A 22,109-nucleotide genomic window follows, 5' to 3' on the forward strand; every position below is an offset into this window, starting at 1 on the left:
TTATTATTATTATTATTATTATTAATTACCAATTCACTCTCTTTACCTTTTAATCTATTTTAAATATGAACTTCTGGCTAGCAAAGCTGGAACTTAACTGAGGCACTGCTTCCTTTCTCTGATCAGAACACTTGTATTGGGCAGCCCTGGTGGCGCAGCGGTTTAGCGCCGCCTGCAGCCCGGGGTGTGATCCTGGAGACCCGGGATCGAGTCCCACATCGGGCTTCCTGCATGGAGCCTGCTTCTCCCTCTGCCTGTGTCTCTGCCTCTCTCTCGCTCTCTCTGACTGAATAAATAAATAAATCTTAAAAAAAAAAAAAAAAGAACACTTGTATTGTGAAGCTACTGTGGCAAAGTGATCAAACAGAAGGGCAACGCTGGAGTGAGATGGCAGGGGATTGCCTATGCAACTGCTGTGGCTTGGAGGTGGAGAACAGGTCATTCACCATCAAAAAATTGGGAGCTATAGAAAATTGTTCTTATAATCTTAGAGATATTTAAACTTGGATAATTCAGAAAATGGATCACCTATAACGAATTATTGTCTGCTAGTGAACACTAACAGGAAAACATAAAAAAATTAAGAAATAGTACCTCTCTCCACAAAGAGGAAAGCATATAATCTTTAACTTTTGTAAGAGACTGGATAGCTTTTTAAAAAGCTATTGCTCAAGTCACACACTGGGCAATCAGAGGCTACAGAAATGTCTAATCAATATGTTTCCTGAAAGACAAGGAAATTGCACATAAAAATCTAATTTATGGCTCATGAAAATGATACACATCAGCATCTATAGATTGTAGTTCCAATATTGTCCAGGAGTTTATAATTATAAAGGAGTTAGCATATGTTAACTATTGTTTCTCAGAAGAGTAGAGAACAAGAAAGGCTTTGAGCTTCAAGTATGAGGACGAAATTTCTTTGAAAAATCCAATTACTGTTCCCATAGGGAAATGGACTCACTTCTTTGGGAAGGATTTTCCATTATTGTGTCCCAAACAACTTGTTTTTCTTTGCCTAAGAACCCTGATTCAGAGAGCTCTGAGTCCCTTCAAAAGCACAGAATCAAAACGTTTCTGTAACAGATATCTTCAAATAAATAAAACACTTGTACCAGCACCTTACCATGCAGAAAAGGAATTTTATTTTCTGAGTTGATACATTTTGGTATATAAAGTGTAGCAGGTGTAACCTAAACTATCTGTGTATGGCTGACAGGCAAGGAAGTCTACACAGGCCAGTTGAATCAGGTGATGATTTTCCTGCTCTAGAGGAAGTAACATCCTCAGAACACTGTGCTGGCAGTTCCATCTTGGCATGTGTGTGAACCGGAACAAGTCACATCATCTCTGAGCCTTTGCTGCCACACCTCTCATATAAGGATACAAATGCTTACTTACCTGCCCACGCCGGCAGGTTACTCACATGACTTTATGAAATGCTCTGAAAAACACCAGACTTAAACAAAGAAAAGTTTTCAAAGATTTATGTGCAAATGATTGGTTGGAAAGTGCTTCCAGGAGAAACAAGGAAGGGGGTCAGGGAAAGAGTACAAGGAAAGGGAGAAAAAGGGAAGAGTGGGAATTTAGGCAATCTTGATCCTGCAGGGATCTTCGGAGTGTTATTATGTCAGTTTGTCTTGACTCAAGGCAAGGTGGCTGGCTGCAAGTCATTCCTGAGGTCTCCCTTGTGGGATAAAAACCCCTTGCCACTCTAATTTTCTGTGTGTGTGTGTGTGTGTGTGTGTGTGTGTGTGTGAGCAAAGCAGCTCTAAGAGCCTAAAGAATCTAAAGTCCTCCAGAGAGGGTTACAGGTACAGGGGCACCCTAGAAGCAAATGTGAAGGTGGCGGAATGGTGCTTGAATGGTAAAAGTGATCTTCTAGGATTGGGTGGCCAGGGGTGTCCACTGTAACCATTTTTCTTAACATTTAATTTTCTTCCCATATTTTCACCTGTTAACAGTGTTCAAAAAATTGTCTAGCCACAGGTTTTGTTCTGCCTAAGTATAGATATAGTTACTGATATTTAAAATCAAGATGCTTTGGGGGCACCTGGGTGGCTCAGTAGGTTGAGTGTCCAACTCTTGACTCAGTTCAGGTCATGATCTCAGGGGCCTGGGATCAAGACCCTGCGTGGGGCTTCCCTCTAAGTGGGGAGTCTGCTTATCTCCCCCTCCTATTGCTCTTCCCCCTGCTTATGCTTTTTCTCTCTCAAATAAATAAAAAAACAAAATTATAAAATCAAGATACTTTAATAACTGTGCAAATGAATTACAGTTCTAGAACTCAGCATAAAGCCTAAATATTTCATAATAAAATAGCCTTTTAAAATGTTTCAGTTTTCAGGTTAATTTTACAATAAGAAAATATATTTTTCTTTAAATCTACATAGAATAGATGTGAAAACAATTCAAGGCAAAGCTGTTTGTTCTGGTACATAAAAGATACATATACCATTCCTGTCACAATTCAAATAAAATATAACTTTCACAGACAGAACATAGAGAAACAAAAGCATTTTTCTCAGGCTTTGCCATTTTTTAGGCTTCCTAAAATTGGACAAATTCAAGTAGTTTTTAAATATCTCCATATGAGATAAAGTTTGTATGGAATCATTTATCCCAAGAGTCTTGGAAAGCAAACTGGTGGAAGGGGAAAATGCTTTAACAGGTCCCCATGGGAATAATTAATCATTGCTCATTTTGGGACCACGCTCAGCACCCGTGGCACTGTCATTTGAGGATGAGAAATTCAGTATTTTCAAATTCAGTAGGAGTATTGTCAGGTTTTGTAGAGTTCCATTGCATGTTTAGACAATGAAAGAGTCTTTGCTAGAAGAAACATCAAAAATCAAAGTTAAGGGATTTTATAAAGGTATAAATTATTTCAGCAGAGAAATCATCACAGTCATAGGGCAAATTAAAACTACTGCACATTTTTTACCCATGTTAAGCTATTTGCATACAATTTTGACTAAATTAAAATGTGTTTGACGTGGTAGTTTTAGTAAACAGAATAGTATTTTTCTATAACACATGCCTATTGTTCACAATACTTGTCCTCTATGAATTTTTAATTTCTTCTCTTACATGATAAAATGTAACGCTGTCTCGAATTGAAAAGGCTAAATAGGTCTCTATTTGTGAGCTCTAATTAAAATGAACACATGTGTTGATGGCAGTTACTAGTGAAGAGTAAAGTTTTTAAGAAATCAGATGAAAAATTAAGTAAATCTATCATCAATATCACCAAGGAAGTGCTTAAATTTCCCCAGGGAATGCAGAATGACTATGAATAAAAGATGATTCAAAAATAGAGGCAGTGGTATTTCTTTTCCATTTGTCAGGCCTTGCACAAAGTGGAGCCCCCCAGTGTGTGAAAACACTATGGGGACAATCAGATGACAAGAGTTTGAGTTCCACTGTCCACTTAAAGCTGTTCATCCCTAAACAATTTATTTGAACTTCACTTGTCTTCAGATTCTTCATAATTTACTTAAATTGTTTTTAATTTTATTTATATTATTTACTCATTTCTACAGATGAGGAAGCTGAATATCAGAGCAATTAAATAATTTGTCCAAGATCATAAAAGATGAAGGTGGGTATATCTTGGTTCAACACTATTGTATTTATTTTTTTTAATTTTTTTTACTATTATATTTATATTGTTTGCACTATCTTACCCTATTTTCTTTTCTATTTTCATAGTGTTTTATGATTAGAAAAAATGTTGCTTGCAAAAGCAGTCTTAAGGATAAGCATTTTATAATTATCATTATTTCTTCTTGGAGAAATTAAAATTTAAACCACAACAAAACTTTCCAGAAGACTCTAAAATAGAGCCATGCCATCAACTATGATAGCCACTAGTCACATGTAGTTATCTAAATTAATTTAAAGTAAAAAATTTACAAAATCCGCAGTTAAAAGAATCATATTTTAAGTGCTTGATAGCCACATATGGCTCCTGGGAAGCACAAATAAGGAACATTTCATCATCACACAAATTTCTATGGGATAATGCTGACTAGAGGCTCAATCCAGGGACTTCCAAATTGCATTTTATAGTCACTAATGTTTTATGTTTTTTGTTTTGTTTTGTTTGTCTTACTCTTAGGCATGGTATTTGAGCTTACTTTTACAACCATATATAGCAGTGTTCATCTTTAAGTATTTTGGCAGGTATGTGATAACACAGAAATCATACTGTAAAATGACAAATAAGCCCAGAATTTTGGAAACAAACATTTTCTGTCATTAGAGAAGATGGTGCTAAAACTCCAGCTCTGGGCTATATGCAGCTTAGAGTCTTATAGACAAGAAAGTTAAGTGAAGTAACAGAAGACCATTCTAAGATTCAGAGATTTGTCCCTGACTATATGACATTGACTTGCAGCTCCCCTGGAGACCAATTTTGTCATTTATAGTATGAATGAGCTCAGCAATCTTTAAACACCCCACCTCTGACATTAGGATTCCTTCTCCATCACAACTTACCTTAGAGTTGCCAGGAGTATAGTATTCCTGACAACACTATAATATTCTCCCACCTATCAAGTAGAGATGCTAATGACCAGTGAAATGGCCACAATGCAGACATGGTGAAAACATGGGCTACTCCTTGGAGCATGGGATCACACAGAAAATGAAACATTTCTCCCTGAGTAATTAGCATTTGGCTGAAATGCATGCTGTACATCATTTCTATTTACCTCCACTGATAAAATAATGGGAATCTGGAAGAGGTCACTTTGAATATGATTTGGAAACTATAAAAATACCGTATCTATAATAAGTAGTACTTTAATAAACAGTGTTGCATATACCCTTATTTCTCATTTGCTGGCACAATTAATATATACGTAGCCAAACAGCAAGCATACTCATATGCCTATTACTCCAGTGGGGCCTGCCTCCCTCCCTTCCTCCCTCCCTTCCTTTCTTCTTTCCTTCCCTCTTTCCTCACTCTCTCCCTCCCTTCCCTTCTGTTATCTTTCTTCTTTTTGTTTGTTATACCAATCTAAACCCCTTTTGCATTCTCTGTAATGAAAATGTTATGACACAGGTGTAGTAACAATCATGTTGGTATGGATTCCAACACCATTTTATCAAGACTTGCTCACTCCTTTTCTAAAATGTTATCAGGATCACCAGCAATCTCCTCCAAGAATTCTATTTTTCAAGTGCTCTGTACCACTTGTTTTATTTTTAAAAATCTATTTCCTTTATTAAATAAAATACTATTTTATTCTAGTTAATCAGGACCAAAGGAAACTACATGGACTAGATAGAGTTTGTATTGTGGCTAAGTGAGGTCATAATAAAAGTATACATAAAGCTAGTGCTATTTTTATAGGGGAATAGAGCACAATGTCATTCTAGAATTTCTTCATCCAAGCCACACAATGATTAATTTTTTATAGATGTTGTTGTCAGCACAAGGAAACATATGTTACCTAGTAATGACACATAGCTTTCAATTCAACTCAATAAACTTTGTGTTTATATTTCCCTCTACTCATGGTTTCCCAACTTTCCTGGTCAGAAAAGTTACTTGGCGTTCTTGTTAAAAATAACAACCCTGGAACCTTCCCCTTGACCTGAAATAAGAATCTCAAGGAGAGAAACCTTAGAATCTGTATGTTCAGTAAACATCAGCAGCAATTTTTACAATGAGAGCCAAATTAGGAAGCCATCGATGTGCCTCCAGATGGAAACTGCATCACCTATGTGTGTTTTTTCTGAAATCAATGCCAACCTCTCTCCTATTTTTCTGATGTGAATCTAGCCCATTTCGTAGTCCACACTACTGTGGAAAACTACAAGAAAGAAAGGGGAGGAATTGAAGGATTGCAAATAGCACTATTCAAAAAAAATATAATGCCAATTACACATGTAATTTGCAACTTTTCTAAAAGCTACACTTTAAAAAGTGAAAAAGCAGAAATTAATTTTGATAGCATATTTTATATAAGGATTCAGTGGTCACTGTGTCTTGTGCAATTTAGAATATATTGGTTTATGATAATTGTATCATAACAGTAAACATTAACTCTAATTTGTCCTACTCATTTATCTTGTAAAAAACTGTAACAGGGTTGCCTGGGTGGCTCAGTTGGTAAAGTGTCTGACTGTTGATTTTGATTCATGAGATCAAACATGAAGTTAAGCCCTGAATGGGCCTCCACACTCGATGGAGAGTCTGCCTGAAGATTCTTTTCCTCTGCCCCTCACCTGACTCACAGACACACTATCCCTCCCTCTTTCTCTCTCAAATAAGTAAATAAATCTTTTTTAAAAAACTGCAACAGTTTTTACACATCTTAATGATGATTTATCTTGACTCTCAAAATAAAAAGTGAAGAGAAAATCAAGAACACAGGTTACACAAATAATAGGGCTTTGGAGTTTCCTGTAGATACAATTTCATTTTCATTGTCTAAAAATAGTATTGAGTTAAGAAGTACAATAGAGAATATATTCTAATTCTTATTTGTAATTAGGAATTAATCCTTACCATGACAAAACATATACTTAATGTATATATTTAAATAATTAAGTTTAGTATTAGTGGAATGGAATCATGGAAAAATATTTGTTAGGATCTTTGAGTTTCTTTTTTTTTTATATTTTTAACAAAATAAGAGCCCTGTTTTTACTACTTCTGAAGCTTTACAGAGGACCAATCTCTATTTTTAATGACATCTCTAAACACACTGGTTTTTGAAATGGTCCCACTACTAAGGAAGGCTTGAAGAATGTCTCTAAGAGGCTCTGAGACTGAGATAATATACTAAATCCTTATATGTAACCTTTAAAAATAAAGCCCAGATAAATTTCCCATAGTAATTTTGTTAAAATAAAGTAAGAACACAGACCAAATGAAACATCAGTACAGGGGCCCCCAAATTAATCCATTTCCTTGATAGTATATGGGGAAAAATGTGCTCCTTGAGGTAGAAAAAGTCAGAAACATTATAGGCTTGCAGTTACCTACACTCTTCCCCTAAATTCAAAATCTGCATTATTTTTAGGACCTACACTGAACTTACAGAAGAAAATTATTTCCTGGATGTTTGCCTTGTGCCAATAATTCAAATCTTAATTTTGTATTAGGTCTAACATCAGGTATGGCCGAATGTGTTTGAAAACAGAATAGCTTAGTATAGATTCTATTTTTATCATTTTTCCCTGATACTGTAATAAAATGTTCAAGAGATAGGAAGCCAAAAGCAGTATTAAGGAGTACTGGCAAAACAATAATTTGTAAATCAAAAGTTTCTATGCATAATGAATACTGGTAACAGTTTTCTTTGTAGTTGTCACTGCATATGTGTTAATATATACATGTGTTTCCTACTTTTTCTTATATGTATAAATATACACACATAAATATAAATTTTGTAATAAGAAAAACATAGTTACAAATCTCCTGAGGTCCTAATATAAAAGAAATTCAAATTTATCATACTGAAGATAGTGGCACATATTTTAGATAACTTTCCACTCTCTAGTTTTCTAGTTCTCTTTACAAATAGATTAAGTTGAGGTGTCAATATTTCTTAGCTTACCTTGAAGTTAGGGCTATCCATGTGACACAGTCACAATCAAATTGAAGCAGAAGTTTCTGTTTGGGGCATTTGGTTAAATCCTTACAATAGGAAAGACCTAGTTAGTTTGTCAGTTTGTCCCTTTTATCACTAGCCTTCACAATTCCTCTTGTTGCCTGGACTGTGGTGTTGACATCTGGAGATAAATTAGCCCTTTCGTTTTCAAATCAAATAGCATGAAGATGGTGCCTTGCCATAAAGATAGGGAGCCAAGAAGTCAGAATAGTCTTGAGAACTGGCATCATGGGTCACTGTTTCCATCCCAGCCTCCTTTCACTTAAAGTTGATATTAATACACTCAGAAACTTCTGAAAATATAACGAAACTCTTGGGAAAAAAAATGAAGAACTCTTCTGAATATATTAGTAATATTATCACTCTTAAAAAGAAAAGGTAGCTTGGTGATAACAATTTTTTTCTTCTGCATGACAATTGCCTCAAATAGTAAAAATGCTAAAATGATCCCCTGATTTCCTGAATCTTTTGTCATTGATATAATTGTATCTATGGACATTGGCATATGTCTTATTAATACATGACATGATGAAATTATGGGTAGAAAACAATGAATAGGAAGAAAGTTTTGAAATATTTTTCCATGGGGATTAAAGATATTAATAGGGTCATCTTGACTTTGCTAAGGTACTGAGCTAAGAAAACCAGAAAGCAGTTCACTTTGGCTCGAAATATCTCTAAATGCTGTCAGAAACTTCGTATGGTGTCCACAGACAGGAGCTGCATTGTGCTGATAAGAAATAGAAAGTAATTTCTTACATATAATATATAAACTCTTTAAATTGATTTTTAAATCTGTTCTTTCTAAATTGTCTATTCCATAGCTCATCCTGATATTTTCATTGCCTAGAAAGTCAATTGTGATGGCGATTGCATGCCAAGCATATAGTCCTGTCTTCCCTTGAATTATAAGAAAACATAAGATTGTCCATCTGCTTCAGATGCAAAAGTCTTATCAGATGTTGGATTCCACAAAGAAGATGAGAGATGTCATCAGTCATCAATTTTAATATGCATTTTCTGAAATAGGCTTTGCTACAACCTACCATGTTTCTTTCCAAAATAAACAATTCATGCTATAGATAATTCTTATAAGGGAAAATAGTTGTAGAAACCTAAGAGTTTTAGAATTAAAAAACAAGCAAATGAGTAAGGAAAATAAACACATTAAGAACATGTGAAAAAATATATAATTTATGAATATATTATCATATATAATATATAAAATGTTTTAGAATACATGCAAAAATTATATAATTTATGAAAACTTGAATGTGCCAATGGTGAAAGATAAGATAGTAATTTTATACATTTATTTTAATGTGACTGGATTAATATGTGTTAACTACATAATGTCATATATCATATGTAATCACTAGTACTAATCTTTTATTTTTTTAATTAAAAAAAAACATTTTATTTATTTACTCATAAGAGACAGAGAGAGGCCGAAACATAGACAGAAGGAGAAGCAGGCTCCCATGGATTAGGGAGGCCAATGAGGGACTCCATCCAGTAAGCATAGGATCATGCCCTGAGCCGAAGGCAGATGCCAAACCAATGAGCCACCCAGATGTCCCAGTACTAATCTTTTAAAAATAAATTGTATAGCATAATAAAATGACAGAAAACATGAAAACTGTGAGGATAAATATTTTTCAGATAGTTTAAACAATAAAGATAAAACCAAGAACTCATAGAGACTTTATTAAAAAGTTAGTTCTTAAATTTCAAAAGAAAAATGCTCATCTAATTACTATACTTGCATGTAAAATAAAAGTGACACAGCATAAACAAACAAGTATTGGAATTTTTAAAATACATAGAGAAAGTTAATTTGAAGATGCTTATAGGACTGAATTAAATACTACAAGCAAACTTTGTTAAAAAGTCACCACACAAAAACACACTCTCTTCACAAAAGGACCTGGGACATAAATCCCTTCTGAATATGCCTGCCTTCTCTAGGCAAACATCAGAACCCAAGACTCCACACCTGCTACTTTGTGGTGCCTTCTTGAAGACTGTGGTAAGTTGCCCATTGACCATCCCCACTCTATCATAAGTGAATGCAAGCGGAGATGGCATCTCCTCTGGACACGGCAGTTGCAGAGAGTATGACAAGAACTCTGTTGACTAGCTCTTTTCTTCACTAATGGTACCTCCATACCTGCCCTTCCCTTTTTTAGGTGCTGTGGTCATTGAGACTGTTGGGTGAAACATTTTTGACTATCCCTCTCCTGACCTAAGTGATGACAGCAAGGGTGCAAATCACCTCATTCTTCTACCTAATGTGGCAGGGAAGGACTAAGGAAAAAACTGAGCTAGATAAAGCAATGCTTTAAATCAGTGTGTGGTCCCAGGGCACCCCTTGGAGCAGCCCATAAAACTAACCATAATCAACATCACAAAAGCCTTGAGAACTGAACTATGGTATGGAACACTGCCCTAGTTTCAAATGGCCTCAGGATAACACCCAAGTGGGATAGACAAGAATAAATAGTAGTGCAAAGGCTTTCAAAACTAAACTATATATTTTTAAAAAGATTTTATTTATTTATTCATGAGAGACACAGAGAGAGGCAGAAACACAGGCAGAGGCAGGGCTCCATGCAAGAGCCTGATGCAGGACTCAATCCTGGAACTCTGGGATCAGGTCCTGAGCTGAAGGCAGATACTCAACTGCTGAGCCACCCAGGCATCCCCTAAATTGAGGTTTGAACCACAGCCCATGAAGGACAGCCAGGACATGCATGCATTCTAAACTGCAAGGGGTTAACTGCATATTATAACAGAAGAATTAAATAGGAACCAGAGTCTCATAAGATATCTCAGATATAATGCAAACATGCTGCTCATCATATCTAGAATTAGGAAAACCTCAACTAGAATGAGAAAAGGTAATCAAAAGATATCAAATGCAAAGAAGACATATATGTTGGAATTATCTGATGAAGACTTAAAAACAGCTATCATAAAATGCCCCAGCAAGTAATTACAAATATTCTTGGGGGTAGGGTGGGGAGGAAGGGAAAATGAATGTCTCAGCAAAGAAAAAAATAGAAATTGAAAAACATTTCAGAAATAAATAAAAAACAACAGAGATGGTATATATCTAGGTAAACAGAATATGGCATGATATGGCATTCTTATTCTCCTGTGTTTGTAAAATTATGCTTGATAATTAAAAGCAAAAATTTTAAAACTGTCTGATATGATTTTCAATGAACATACAGGTGATATTTAAGATAATTATATTATAAAGGTGAGGGAGGATGAGGGACATAAAAAGTGTTAAGGTTTTTACATTCTCCTTGGAGTCATAAAATATTGAAACAAGATCATAAATTGTGATAACTTAGGAATATATGAAAACCCTAGAGGAACCACTAAAATCATGTTGCAGAGATGTATATCCAAAAACACTAAAAATAAATTAAAATCAAATACTAAAAAATGAACAAGTAGGCAGTGAAGGAGAGAAGAATAGAAAACACAGAGGGAATAAACAGAAAACCAATACATGACTTGAATAGAGCTATAACTAGAAAGGAAATTAAATTCATAGGGAAAAAAAAGTAAACAAACAAATACCTAGGCACAGATTATTTCAGTGGATCTCCAAAACATCTCAGAAAGAAATCATAGCCATTTTACACAATCTCTTACAGAAAATATGAGAGAAGTACATAATTTAATGCATTTATGAGACCAGCATTATTCCGATACCAAAAGTGGACAGCAATAATACAAGAAAAAAAATTACAGACTTGTATTCCCTGTGAACATTGACAGAGAAGTAATCAAAATATTAGCAAATCAAATTTAACAATGTATGAAAAACAAAAACAAACAAACCCATGATCAAGTGGCATTTATTCCAGGAATGCAAGGCAGATTATTTAATAAATAATCAATCAATCTATAGATAGAAATCACATGATTATATAAATTGATGTGGAAAAAGCATTTACCAGACACATTATTAAAAGGAAAAAAAAGGTTTATATATATGTGTATATATAGATACACACATACTCACACAGATACACAAACACAAATGTATATATCTATATTTAAAAATGAAGATGTAAACCAAAACTAAAGAAATTAGTTACCTATTGGGAAGGTATAAAACAAGGTGAATAGAATAGAGATTATATTTGGAGTCTCTGAATATATCTTATTTAACAGTTTGGTTTTGGATCCATATAAATATTTTATATAACTATTAAACAAAATGAATCATAATACAGGTTATATATCAAGTTGGGGACTTAACTACACAGGTAAGAATTATTTTGAGTGGATTTAAACAAAGAAACATTCTTACTGAGTATATTCAAATAATAAAATAAATTTTAAAAATTATTTAAATGGTAATCATATTATTATATATATTAGTATGAAATAAGTAATTATGTCAAGATCTTTAGTGACCACATTTTCCATGTAGGAGAAAGGATATAGAAAAGGGACATAATTGCAAAAAAGCAAAAAAGTTATAAAAATAACCTGAAATCTTAAATTTGAATTGAAAATACCAGCAAATGTATTGTATTCTTTTTAACACAAATGCTATTTCTTAGCTCATATGCTGAAAAATCCTGGAAGCAATTACAAACACAGCAGCAATGAACACTCTAATTGCTGAGATTGTGGTCTTTAAATAATATTTCCTCTTAGAAGAACCAGGACTTCTTAGGAAAATTGCTGAATCTCAGGATTGGAAGAGGAAATATTCAAGATGAGACCAGATTATATTTTCATATTTGAAAGCAAAAAAAACCTTATCAAAGACTATCATGATAATTTCAAATTGGTCAAGAATCAGAGGAATGGTCTCCTACTTCTCAAGAGGGTATACTTTTCACAACAATAATACATTAAACTATGAAAACTCAATAAAAACAACACAAAATAAAAACAACACAAAATAAAATAGAATACAAACATAATTGGAGGTTGCTAATAAATGGCACCAATTAATTATTCTGAAACTTGAAAAACAAGGAAAGTATTTATTCTGCCTTTAATTGATGAAGAATGGTACTTACTCATAAAATAATTCCAGCTAATTAATGCAGAAAATAGAACCAAAAAATCACCATTTTGCAAATTCTAATAAAATTATGTACCCAGGCAATGGTCATCAATTGTTGCTAAATTATTTAGTAAAAGGCTAATTAATGGTAAATTATATAATTAATGAATGAGGATAAACAAAACTTGATCCACAGCTGAATTTTAATACAACAGAAAAAAAAAGACAATAACATATTTTGTACCTTTAAGAGAATGCAATAGAAAGTACACAGAACCACCTCTAAGATATTCTTGGGAAAAAAAATCAATCTTGTACCTTTTCAAGTCTGAGGGTATAACAACTAGTTTATAGGAAACACAAAAAACAGAGAAACAATTTAAATGCCACCCAAGGTAAATAGTCAATCAAATTTAGAATATAAAAATTTTTATAAAAAATAATCTGGGGGGCGCATGGGTGTCTTAGGTAGGGGTTGAGCATCTGCCTTTGGCTCAGGGCTTGATCTTGGGGTCCTGGGATTGAGTCCCACATTGGGCTCTCTGCAGGGAACCTGTTTTTCCCTCTGCCTGTATCTCTGCCTCTCTCTGTGGGTCTCATGAATGAAGAAATAAAATCTTTAAAAATAATAATAATCTTTTTTTAAATAAAAATAAATAGAGAGGGGAAACTCTTATAGATTAAAAGATCCTTTAAAAGATACTTAAGAGATCTATATCAAATGATCGATTGTAAAAAATATATTAATGGGACAATTGGGTAAAATCTAAATATTACCTGACATGAGATGGTAGCAAGGAATTATTTTTTCATATTTAGGTGTGATTACCTAAGAAGAGTCATTATCTCTTAGAGATATATTTTGCAATTTGTCTAGATCAAAATGTAGCTAGAATTTGCTTGAAATAATAGAGAATTAGGAGTAAGGAAATGGAAGAAGGGTAATATCGAATAAGATAAATGACCTCTATCAGGCCATATGTTGATAACTGTGGGAGCTGGGTGATAAAATTCTCTTCTTTTCTGTATATATTAAAATTTTTTTTGTGTGTGTATTAATAGTAAAGGTAATTTCAGGTTGAAGAAAATACCAGAAACAAGGAGTAAAATTAAAGATGGAGTAATGAACAAAAAAACTGAGAACACAGGGATGAATTTAAACCAATATTATCATATTATCTGTTTTATTTTTCATGGTAAAAATAGACCAAAATAGAACTAAAGTTATGATAGAGAACTGCATATATGCTGTTGAGAAGTGGTTGACATTAAGTAGTTCTAAAGGGCTTATATTTTTCTGGAATGGAGTAGCTACTAAAAACATAAATAGAGAAAAAAGAACAAGAAAAAAGACAAAAAGAGAAGGAAAAACAGAAATATAAAAAAGAATAAATTAAAAGCATACAATAAGATGTTAGAAATGAATTCAAATATATTAATAATTACAATCAATGTAAACTACAATTAAAGGACGAAGATTGTCAGAAAAAAATTGGAACTAAAAATGTATATAGTCTTTATTTTTTTTAATTATTTATTTGAGAGAGTGGACAAGAGAGAGAGTATGAGCAGGGGGAAGGGCAGAAGGAGAGGAAGAAGCAGATCCCTGCTGAGCAGGGAGCCTGACATGGGACTTGATCCCAGGACCCTGGGACCAGGGCCTATGCAGACAACTGACTGAGCTACCCAGATGCCCTGGTTATGCTCTTTAAAAGAGACTCATACATAAGACAAATTAACACAAAAATTTGAAAGTTAAGCAATGGGTTAAGCCAAACACTAAACATAAAGAGAATCTGGGCAGAGAGGAGGAAGATGGCAGAGTAGCAGGATCCTGAGCTCACCTTGTCCCACAGCCACACTGAGGCAACAACTACATCTATAGCAACTAATTCTTTTTTTTTTTTTTTTATTTGTTTACAAGACACACACAGAGAGAGAGAGAGAGAGAGAGACAGGCAGAGAGAGAAACAGGCTCCATGCAGGAAGCCCGATGCTGGACTTGATCCGGGACTGAGGGATCATGCCGAGAGCCAAAGGCAGACGCTCAACCAGAGCCACCCAGACATCCCTATAGCAACTAATTATGAAAATGACTTGAAAACTGGCAGAACAGATCTTCCATAGCTAGTCATGGGGAGAAGGCCACATTAAAAAAGTAGAAGGAGCAGAGAGAACCAAACCCCTGGTGAGACTAATCACAAGCAGGGATATCACAAGAATAGTGAATCAAGAGTATCAAACCCCACAGTAGGTACCCTTTGTCATTGAGGATTTGCACTGGGAAGGTGAGACCCCATAACATCAGACTTTGAAAATCAGCAGGGCTTAACTCCAGGAGCTTCAAAAAATGAGGAGGACTTGACTTCGTGACAGCCAGAGGGTGATAGAAAAGTCCCTGCCCTTAAAGAGCCAGCAAACCAAATAACTTGGATTGAGACCCCCACAGATACAGCATTTTGCAAAATGCCTAAGGAATATGTAAAGGGGTTTTATTGACTAATCTTAGAACATGTACCAGAAGGCAGGGATCTGTAGGATATTTATCTGAAAACAAAAGTGCTGGTTAGTTCCATTTTTCTTGGTGCCCCCTATCCTGGATAGCCAGGGGCTTGACACAACCAGATCTAACACTCTTTATCTACCTTGCTGGCACCGTGTGCCCACACCTATGTTTCTCTACAGCCTTACCCAACCCAACCTGCCTGCCTCAGGAGGCATCCTTCCAAAGCAGCTGTGTCCCACTACACCTGGCAGGCAGCTCTAGCCAGGACCAGTCCCACATCAAAGTGACTCCTGCCCTGGGTATAGGAGCAAATAACCACACATACTAGCATGCCCACATTTCCTGTATCTAAGCCTTTTAGCTGGTTGTACAGGGAACAAGTTCTGTCATTGGGCAGCTGTGGCAGAGGGTAATTGCAGACAGCAAGGCTGAGTGCCAGCCCACCCTCCGGCAAATCCATGGCAGCTGCAGCAAGACCTCTCAATAGCATGTGGCACAAACCTTGCCCAATGTGTCTACAGGAGACAAAATGGGTCATTTCAGGAAGCTGGGCTGAAAGCCAGCCCCATATACCTCCATGCCCACAGAAATTGTGGCTCAGTCACAATAGGAGGTTGCATGCAACCCCCCTGGAGGATACCCCTAGATCCCTTGATTCTGATAAACAGGGGTGATTATGCTATATTGCACCACAGAACCTCTGCTACACATGGTTACTACTTTCAAGACCAGGAGATATAGTTGAGCTGCCTAATACACAGAAACAAGTACAGAGACTTTGACAAAAGTGAGGAGACAGATGAATATGTCCCAAATGAAAGAACAAGACAAAATCACATTTAAAAAAGCTAAATGAGGGCAGCCCAGGTGGCTCTGCGGTTTAGTGTCGCCTTTAGCCAGGGTGTAATCCTGGAGATCCGGGATCGAGTCCGACGTCAGGCTCCCTACATGGAGCCTGCTTTTCCCTCTGCCTGTGTTTCTGCCTCTCTCTGTCTCTGTGTTCTCATGAATAAATAAATAACATCTTTTTTTTTAAAAAAAAAGCTAAATGAAATGGACAATATGCCTAATAAAGCACTGAAAGATGTAATGGTCACAAAGATAGTCACCAGACTTGAGAAAAGAGTAGATGAACTCAGTGAGAACTTAAACACAGAGACAGGAAAATAAATAAATAAATAAATAAATAAATAAATAAATAAATATATATATATATATATATATATAAAATACTGAGTGAGAGCTGAAGAATCCAATAACTGAAATAAAAAATACATTAGAGGGAATCAACAGCAGACTATAGGATACAGAGAATAGATCAGCGATCAAGTAAACAGGGCAATGGAAAGCAACCATGTTGATATCAAAAAGAAAAAAAAGAATAATAAAAATGAGGATAGGTTAAAGGACCTCTGCAATATCATCAAGTGTAATGACATTCACAATATATACTCCAGAAGGAAAAGAGAGAGAGAAGAGACAAAAAACTTCTTTGAAGAAGAACTAGCTAAAAAGTTTCCTAATCCCAATATTTAGGACCAAGAATCACAAAGAGCCCCAGATAAGATAAATACAAGGAGGTCGACATCAAGACACATAATAATTAACATGCAAAAATTAATAATAAAAAGAGGATCTTAAAAGCAACAAGAGAAAATAGTTACAGACAAGGGGAATCCAATATACTGATTTTTCAGCAGGAACTTTATAGGCTAGAATGGAGTGGCATGATATATTCAAAGTGCTGAAAGGAAATTAAAAAAAAAAAGTCTAAAACAAAGTGTACTATACCTGGCAAGATTATCATTCAGAATTGAGGGAGAGGTAGTGAATTTCCCAGACGAAGAAAAGTTAAAGGAGTTCACCATTAAATCTGCCTTTTGAGACATGTTAGAAGGGATTTTTTAAGTGGGAAGAAAATGCCAGAACTCGTAGTAATAAGAAAATTATAAAAGAATAAAAATTTACAGGTAAAAGTAAACATATAGCAAAGGTAGTAGATTAATCACTTAAAAAGCCAGTTTGGAAGTTAAAACAGAAAATTAGTAAAATCAGTTATACCTACAAAACTTAGTGAAAAGATACACAAAATAAAAAGATGTAAAATAGGACATCATGTTTATAAAATGTGGAAGGGGGAGTAAACATTTAGTGCTTTTAGAATGTGCTTGAACTCAAGCAACCATCAACTTAATATAGACTATTGTATAGTATACAATGTTATATATGAATCTTTGGTAATCAAAAATCAAAACCTGCTAATAGATACACAAAAAATAAAGATAAAGGACTCCAAGTATAATCCTAAACCAAACCATGAAGCCACAGGGAAGATAGTAAGAGGAAAAGAAAAGGATCAGAGAAGAACTACAAAAACAACCAGAAAACAACAAAATGGCAATAAGTACATACCTATTGATTATTACTTTAATTGTAAATCGACTAAATGCTCCGATCACAAGACAAAGGGTGACAAAATGGATAAACAAACAAACATACAAAAAACAGCAAGACCCTATATGCTGACTATAAGACACTCACTTCACACTTAGAGACTGAAAGTGAAGGGAGAGAAAAACACACATCATGCAGATGGAAACAGTAAAGAGATCACTCCAAGAAGAGGATATGACAATTATAAATATCTATGCATTCAACACAGGAACACCTAAATGTTTAAAACCACAGACGCCTGGGTGGCTCAGAGGTTGGGCGCCTGCCTTTGGCTCCATTCATGATCCCGGGATCTGAGATTGAGTTCCGCATCAGGCTCCCTGCGAGGAGCCTGCTTCTCCCTCTGCCTGTGTCTCTTTGCCTCTCTCTGCCTCTCTCTCTCAGTCTGTGTCTCTCATGAATAAAGAAATAAATCTTAAAAAAAAATAAATAAAACCAAACATTAATAGACATAAAGAGAGAAGTTAACAGTAATACAATAAAGTAGGGGCCTTTAATACAGCACTTAAATCAATGCGTGCATCATTCAGACATAAAATCAACAAGAAAACAATGGTTTTGAATGATACATCAAACAAGATGGATTTAATGGATATACACACATATATATACCATTCCATCCAAAAGATCTAATGTACATGAAACATTCTACAGGATTGATAAATCTCTTGATAAGACTCCTCAAGAAAAAAAAAGGAGAAAGATTCAAATAAATACAATCAGAAATGAAGGAAGAGAAAGAATCAATGCCACAAGAATACAAAGAAATACAAGAGGGATACTATGAAGAATTATATGCCAAAAATTGGACAACTTAGAAGAAATGATAAATTCCTAGGAACATACAATCTTCCAAAACTGAATCAGGAAGAAATAGAAAATTTGAATAGACCGACTCCTAGTAAAGAAATCAAATCAGTAATTTAAAACAATTCTCAGTAAGCAAAAGCCCAGGTGCAGATGACTTCAGAAGTAAACTGTACCAAACATTTCAAACAGAATTAATACTTATTATTTTTAAGCTATTTCAAAAAGTAAAAAGGAAAAGGAAACTTCTGAATTCATCCTATGAGGCCACTACAAAAACAAAAAAAGGAAACCATAGACTTATATCCCTGATTAGCACAGATGGAAAAATCCTCAATAAAATATTAGTAAAGTAAATTCAACAATACATTATTAAAAGAATCAGCTATCATACTCAATTGTGAAAAGCTTAATTATTTTCCTCTAAAGAAAGAATGCCCATTCTTAATACTTTTAATCACCATAGGACTAACAGTCTTAGCTGCATTAAGAAGACAAGAAAAAGGAAATAAAAGGCAACCAAATTGATAAGGAAGTAGAAAAACTATCACTATTTGCAGATAACATGATACTATATAAAGAAAATTCTAAAAGCTCTATCACAAAACTATTAGAACTGATAAGTGAATTCAGTAAAGTTGCAGGATACAAAATTAATATACAGAGATCTGTTGTGTTTCTGTACACTAGTAATGAGCAGAAAGAGATATTAAGAAAGAAATCCGGGATCCCTGGGTGGCGCAGCGGTTTAGCACCTGCCTTTGGAGACCCAGGATCGAATCCCACGTCGGGCTCCCGGTGCATGGAGCCTGCTTCTCCCTCTGCCTATGTCTCTGCTTCTCTCTCTCTCTGTGTGACTATCATAAATAAATAAAAATTAAAAAAAAAGAAGAAAGAAATCCAATTTATAATTGCACTCAAAAGAATAAAATGTCTAAGAGTAAATAATTTAAGCAAGGAGGTAAAAGACACATATTCTAAAAAAAAAAAAAGACATTAATAAAAGAAATTGAAGACCACAAAAATAAATGGGAAGATATACCATGCTCTATTGTAAGAATTAATTTTGTGAAAATATCCAGACATCCCAAAGCAATCTACAGATTTAATGCAATCCCTATCAAAATACCAAAAGCATTTCTCACAGAACTTGAGGAAATAATCCTAAAATTTGTAAGGAACCAAAAAAAAAAAAAAAATCCCAAATAACCAAAGCAATCTTGAGAAAGAATGAAGCCACAGCATCATGATCCTAGATTTCAATATATACTATAAAGATATAGTAATCAAAATAGTATAGTGCTGGCACAAAAAAAGACACATATATCAATGGAATAGAAAAGAGAGAACCAGAAGTAAATTCACACTTCTTTGGTCAAATAATCCATGGCAATGGGGAAAAGACAGTCTCTTTAATAAATGATGTTTGGAAAAATGGACAAACTACCCACAAAAGAATGAAACCATACACCTTTCTTATACCATACACAAAAATAAATGCAAAATAGATTAATGACAAATACGAGACCTAAAACCAGCAAACCTCTAAAAGAAAATATAAGCAGTATTTTTGGACTTTGGCCTTAGTAACATATTTATGGATATGTCTTCTTGGGCAAGGGACTACACCAAAATAAAATGCTTTTGCAAAGCAAAGGAAACTATCAACAAAATGAAAAGGCAACCTACTGAATGGGGGAAGATATTTGTAAATGGTATATCTGACAAGGGATTAGCATCCAAAATATTTAAAGAACTTAATACAACTCAAAATGAGAAACAAACAAATAAGCACAGTCTGATTAAAAAATAGGCAGAGGACCTGAAGAGACATTTTTCCAAGGAAGAAATACACATGGTCAACAGACACATGAAAAGATGATATTAGCAGTATCACTAATCATTACGGTGATGCAAATCAAAACCATACTGATACCACCTCACACTAGTCAGGATGGTTAGTGTCAAAAAGACAAATTACAAGAGTTGGCTAGAATGTGGAGATAAGAGAACACTCATGTACTATTGGTGAGAATGTAAATTGGTGCCACCCTGTGAAAAAAAAGTATGGAAGTTCCTAAAAAAATAAAATAAAAATAGAAATACCATATGATTCAGTAATACCACTACTGGGTATTTACCCAAGGTAAATGAAAATACTAATTCAGAAAGATATATACACTCCTCTGTTTATTGCAGAGTTATTTACAATAGCCATAATATGGAGGCAACCCAAGTGTTCATCAATAGATGAATAGACAAAGAAGATGTGGTGTATGTGTGTGCAAAAAAAATAAATAAATATATATATATATATATATATATATATATATATATGCCATTTGGGACAAATGGATAGAACTAGTGGGTATAATGCTAAGTGAAACAAGTCAGACAAAGGAGGATAAATACCATATGATTTCACTTATATGAAATCTAAAAAAAAAAATAAATGAACAGAATGAAAAAACAGATTTTCATACACAGAGAACAAAATAGTGGTGCCAAAAGAAAGGTAGGTGAAGGGATGGGTGAAATAGGGGAAGAGGATTAAGCTGTACAAAGTTCCAGTTACACAGAATGAGTCATGATGATGAAAAGGACAGCATAGGGAATATAGTTAATATTATTATAATAACATGTGGTGACAGATGTCAGTGACTACCTTTATGGTGTTGAGCTCTGAGTAATGTATAAAATGGTCAAATATATGTCATAAACCTAAAACTAATATAACATTGTATGTCAATTGTATTTCAATAATAAATAGAAATAAAACATTTGAAAAAATATTTGCAGTTATATTAATATAAGAAATATTATGCTTTAAGAAAAAATTAATAGAGTAAAATTTTCTACATAATAATAAAGACTTAATTTCCCAGCAAGGAACAAATTATATAAAATATCATTACTTTAATATATGGAAGCAAATTTTCAAGCAATTAAAAGAAGAAATTACAATAATATTTGGCTATGTTATATAAATTTAATTTTTACAAGTATTAAGTTAGTAATATCAAAACCAGTAGGAAAATAGGATGTATAAACACATTTAATATGCTTTATCCCATCGATATAACACTTTCTTTCCAAATTGTGGCATATACATTATTTTAAAACACAGTGCAAATGAGCAGCATTAGGAACAACTCAGGAGAAAATTAAAAACCTCAATAAACTCACAATAATGAAGTAATTTGAATCAATATTTTAAAATATTTCAAGAGGTACAGATGGTTTCTTAAAGACGTTTTGCCAAATTTCAATGAAAAGAGAATTCCAATCTTACATAAAATTCTATTCTTAAATAAAATTTTACAGAAAAAAACTTTCTAAGTGATTTTATGAGACAGGGATAGTAGAAGGCAGTTACGTGACAATTTTACTTGTAAGCTTAGTTGAAAAAATCTTAAACAAGGGATGAATAAGCCAAATTTGGTAGGGTACTTCACAAATTTTGGAGAGGATGTGGAGAAAGGGGAACCCTCCTGTACTGTTGGTGGGAATTTGAACTGGTGCAGCCACTCTGGAAAACTGTGTGGAGGTTCCTCAAAGAGTTAAAAATAGACCTGCCCTACGACCCAGCAATTGCACTGTTGGGGATTTACCCCAAAGATACAGATGCAATGAAACACCGGGACACCTGCACCCGATGTTTCTAGCAGCA

The 22,109-nt window shown here is 34.3% G+C and overlaps 1 protein-coding gene and 2 long non-coding RNA genes across 4 annotated transcripts in view; 1 reads left to right on the forward strand and 2 right to left on the reverse strand.

Annotated features, from left to right (window-relative positions):
• ZNF385D (zinc finger protein 385D) overlaps window positions 1-22,109 on the reverse strand; it is an 897,042-nt gene that overhangs the window by 333,880 nt on the left and 541,053 nt on the right. The window lies entirely within an intron of this gene.
• LOC140614110 (uncharacterized) overlaps window positions 1,217-22,109 on the reverse strand; it is a 55,926-nt gene continuing 35,033 nt past the window's right edge. The window contains exons 2-3 of the long non-coding RNA XR_012015005.1: window positions 7,575-7,940; window positions 1,217-2,832 (exon numbers count right to left, since the gene is read on the reverse strand). This is a non-coding gene — a long non-coding RNA (uncharacterized lncRNA). The remainder of the gene's footprint in view (window positions 2,833-7,574; window positions 7,941-22,109) is intronic.
• Window positions 3,421-8,764, forward strand: LOC140614111 (uncharacterized). Its single transcript, XR_012015006.1, has 3 exons — window positions 3,421-3,601; window positions 4,121-4,185; window positions 8,453-8,764. It is a non-coding gene; the product is annotated as an uncharacterized lncRNA (long non-coding RNA).

This window comes from Canis lupus, chromosome 22 (genome assembly GCF_048164855.1).
Source record: "Canis lupus baileyi chromosome 22, mCanLup2.hap1, whole genome shotgun sequence".
Taxonomy (NCBI): domain Eukaryota; kingdom Metazoa; phylum Chordata; class Mammalia; order Carnivora; family Canidae; genus Canis; species Canis lupus.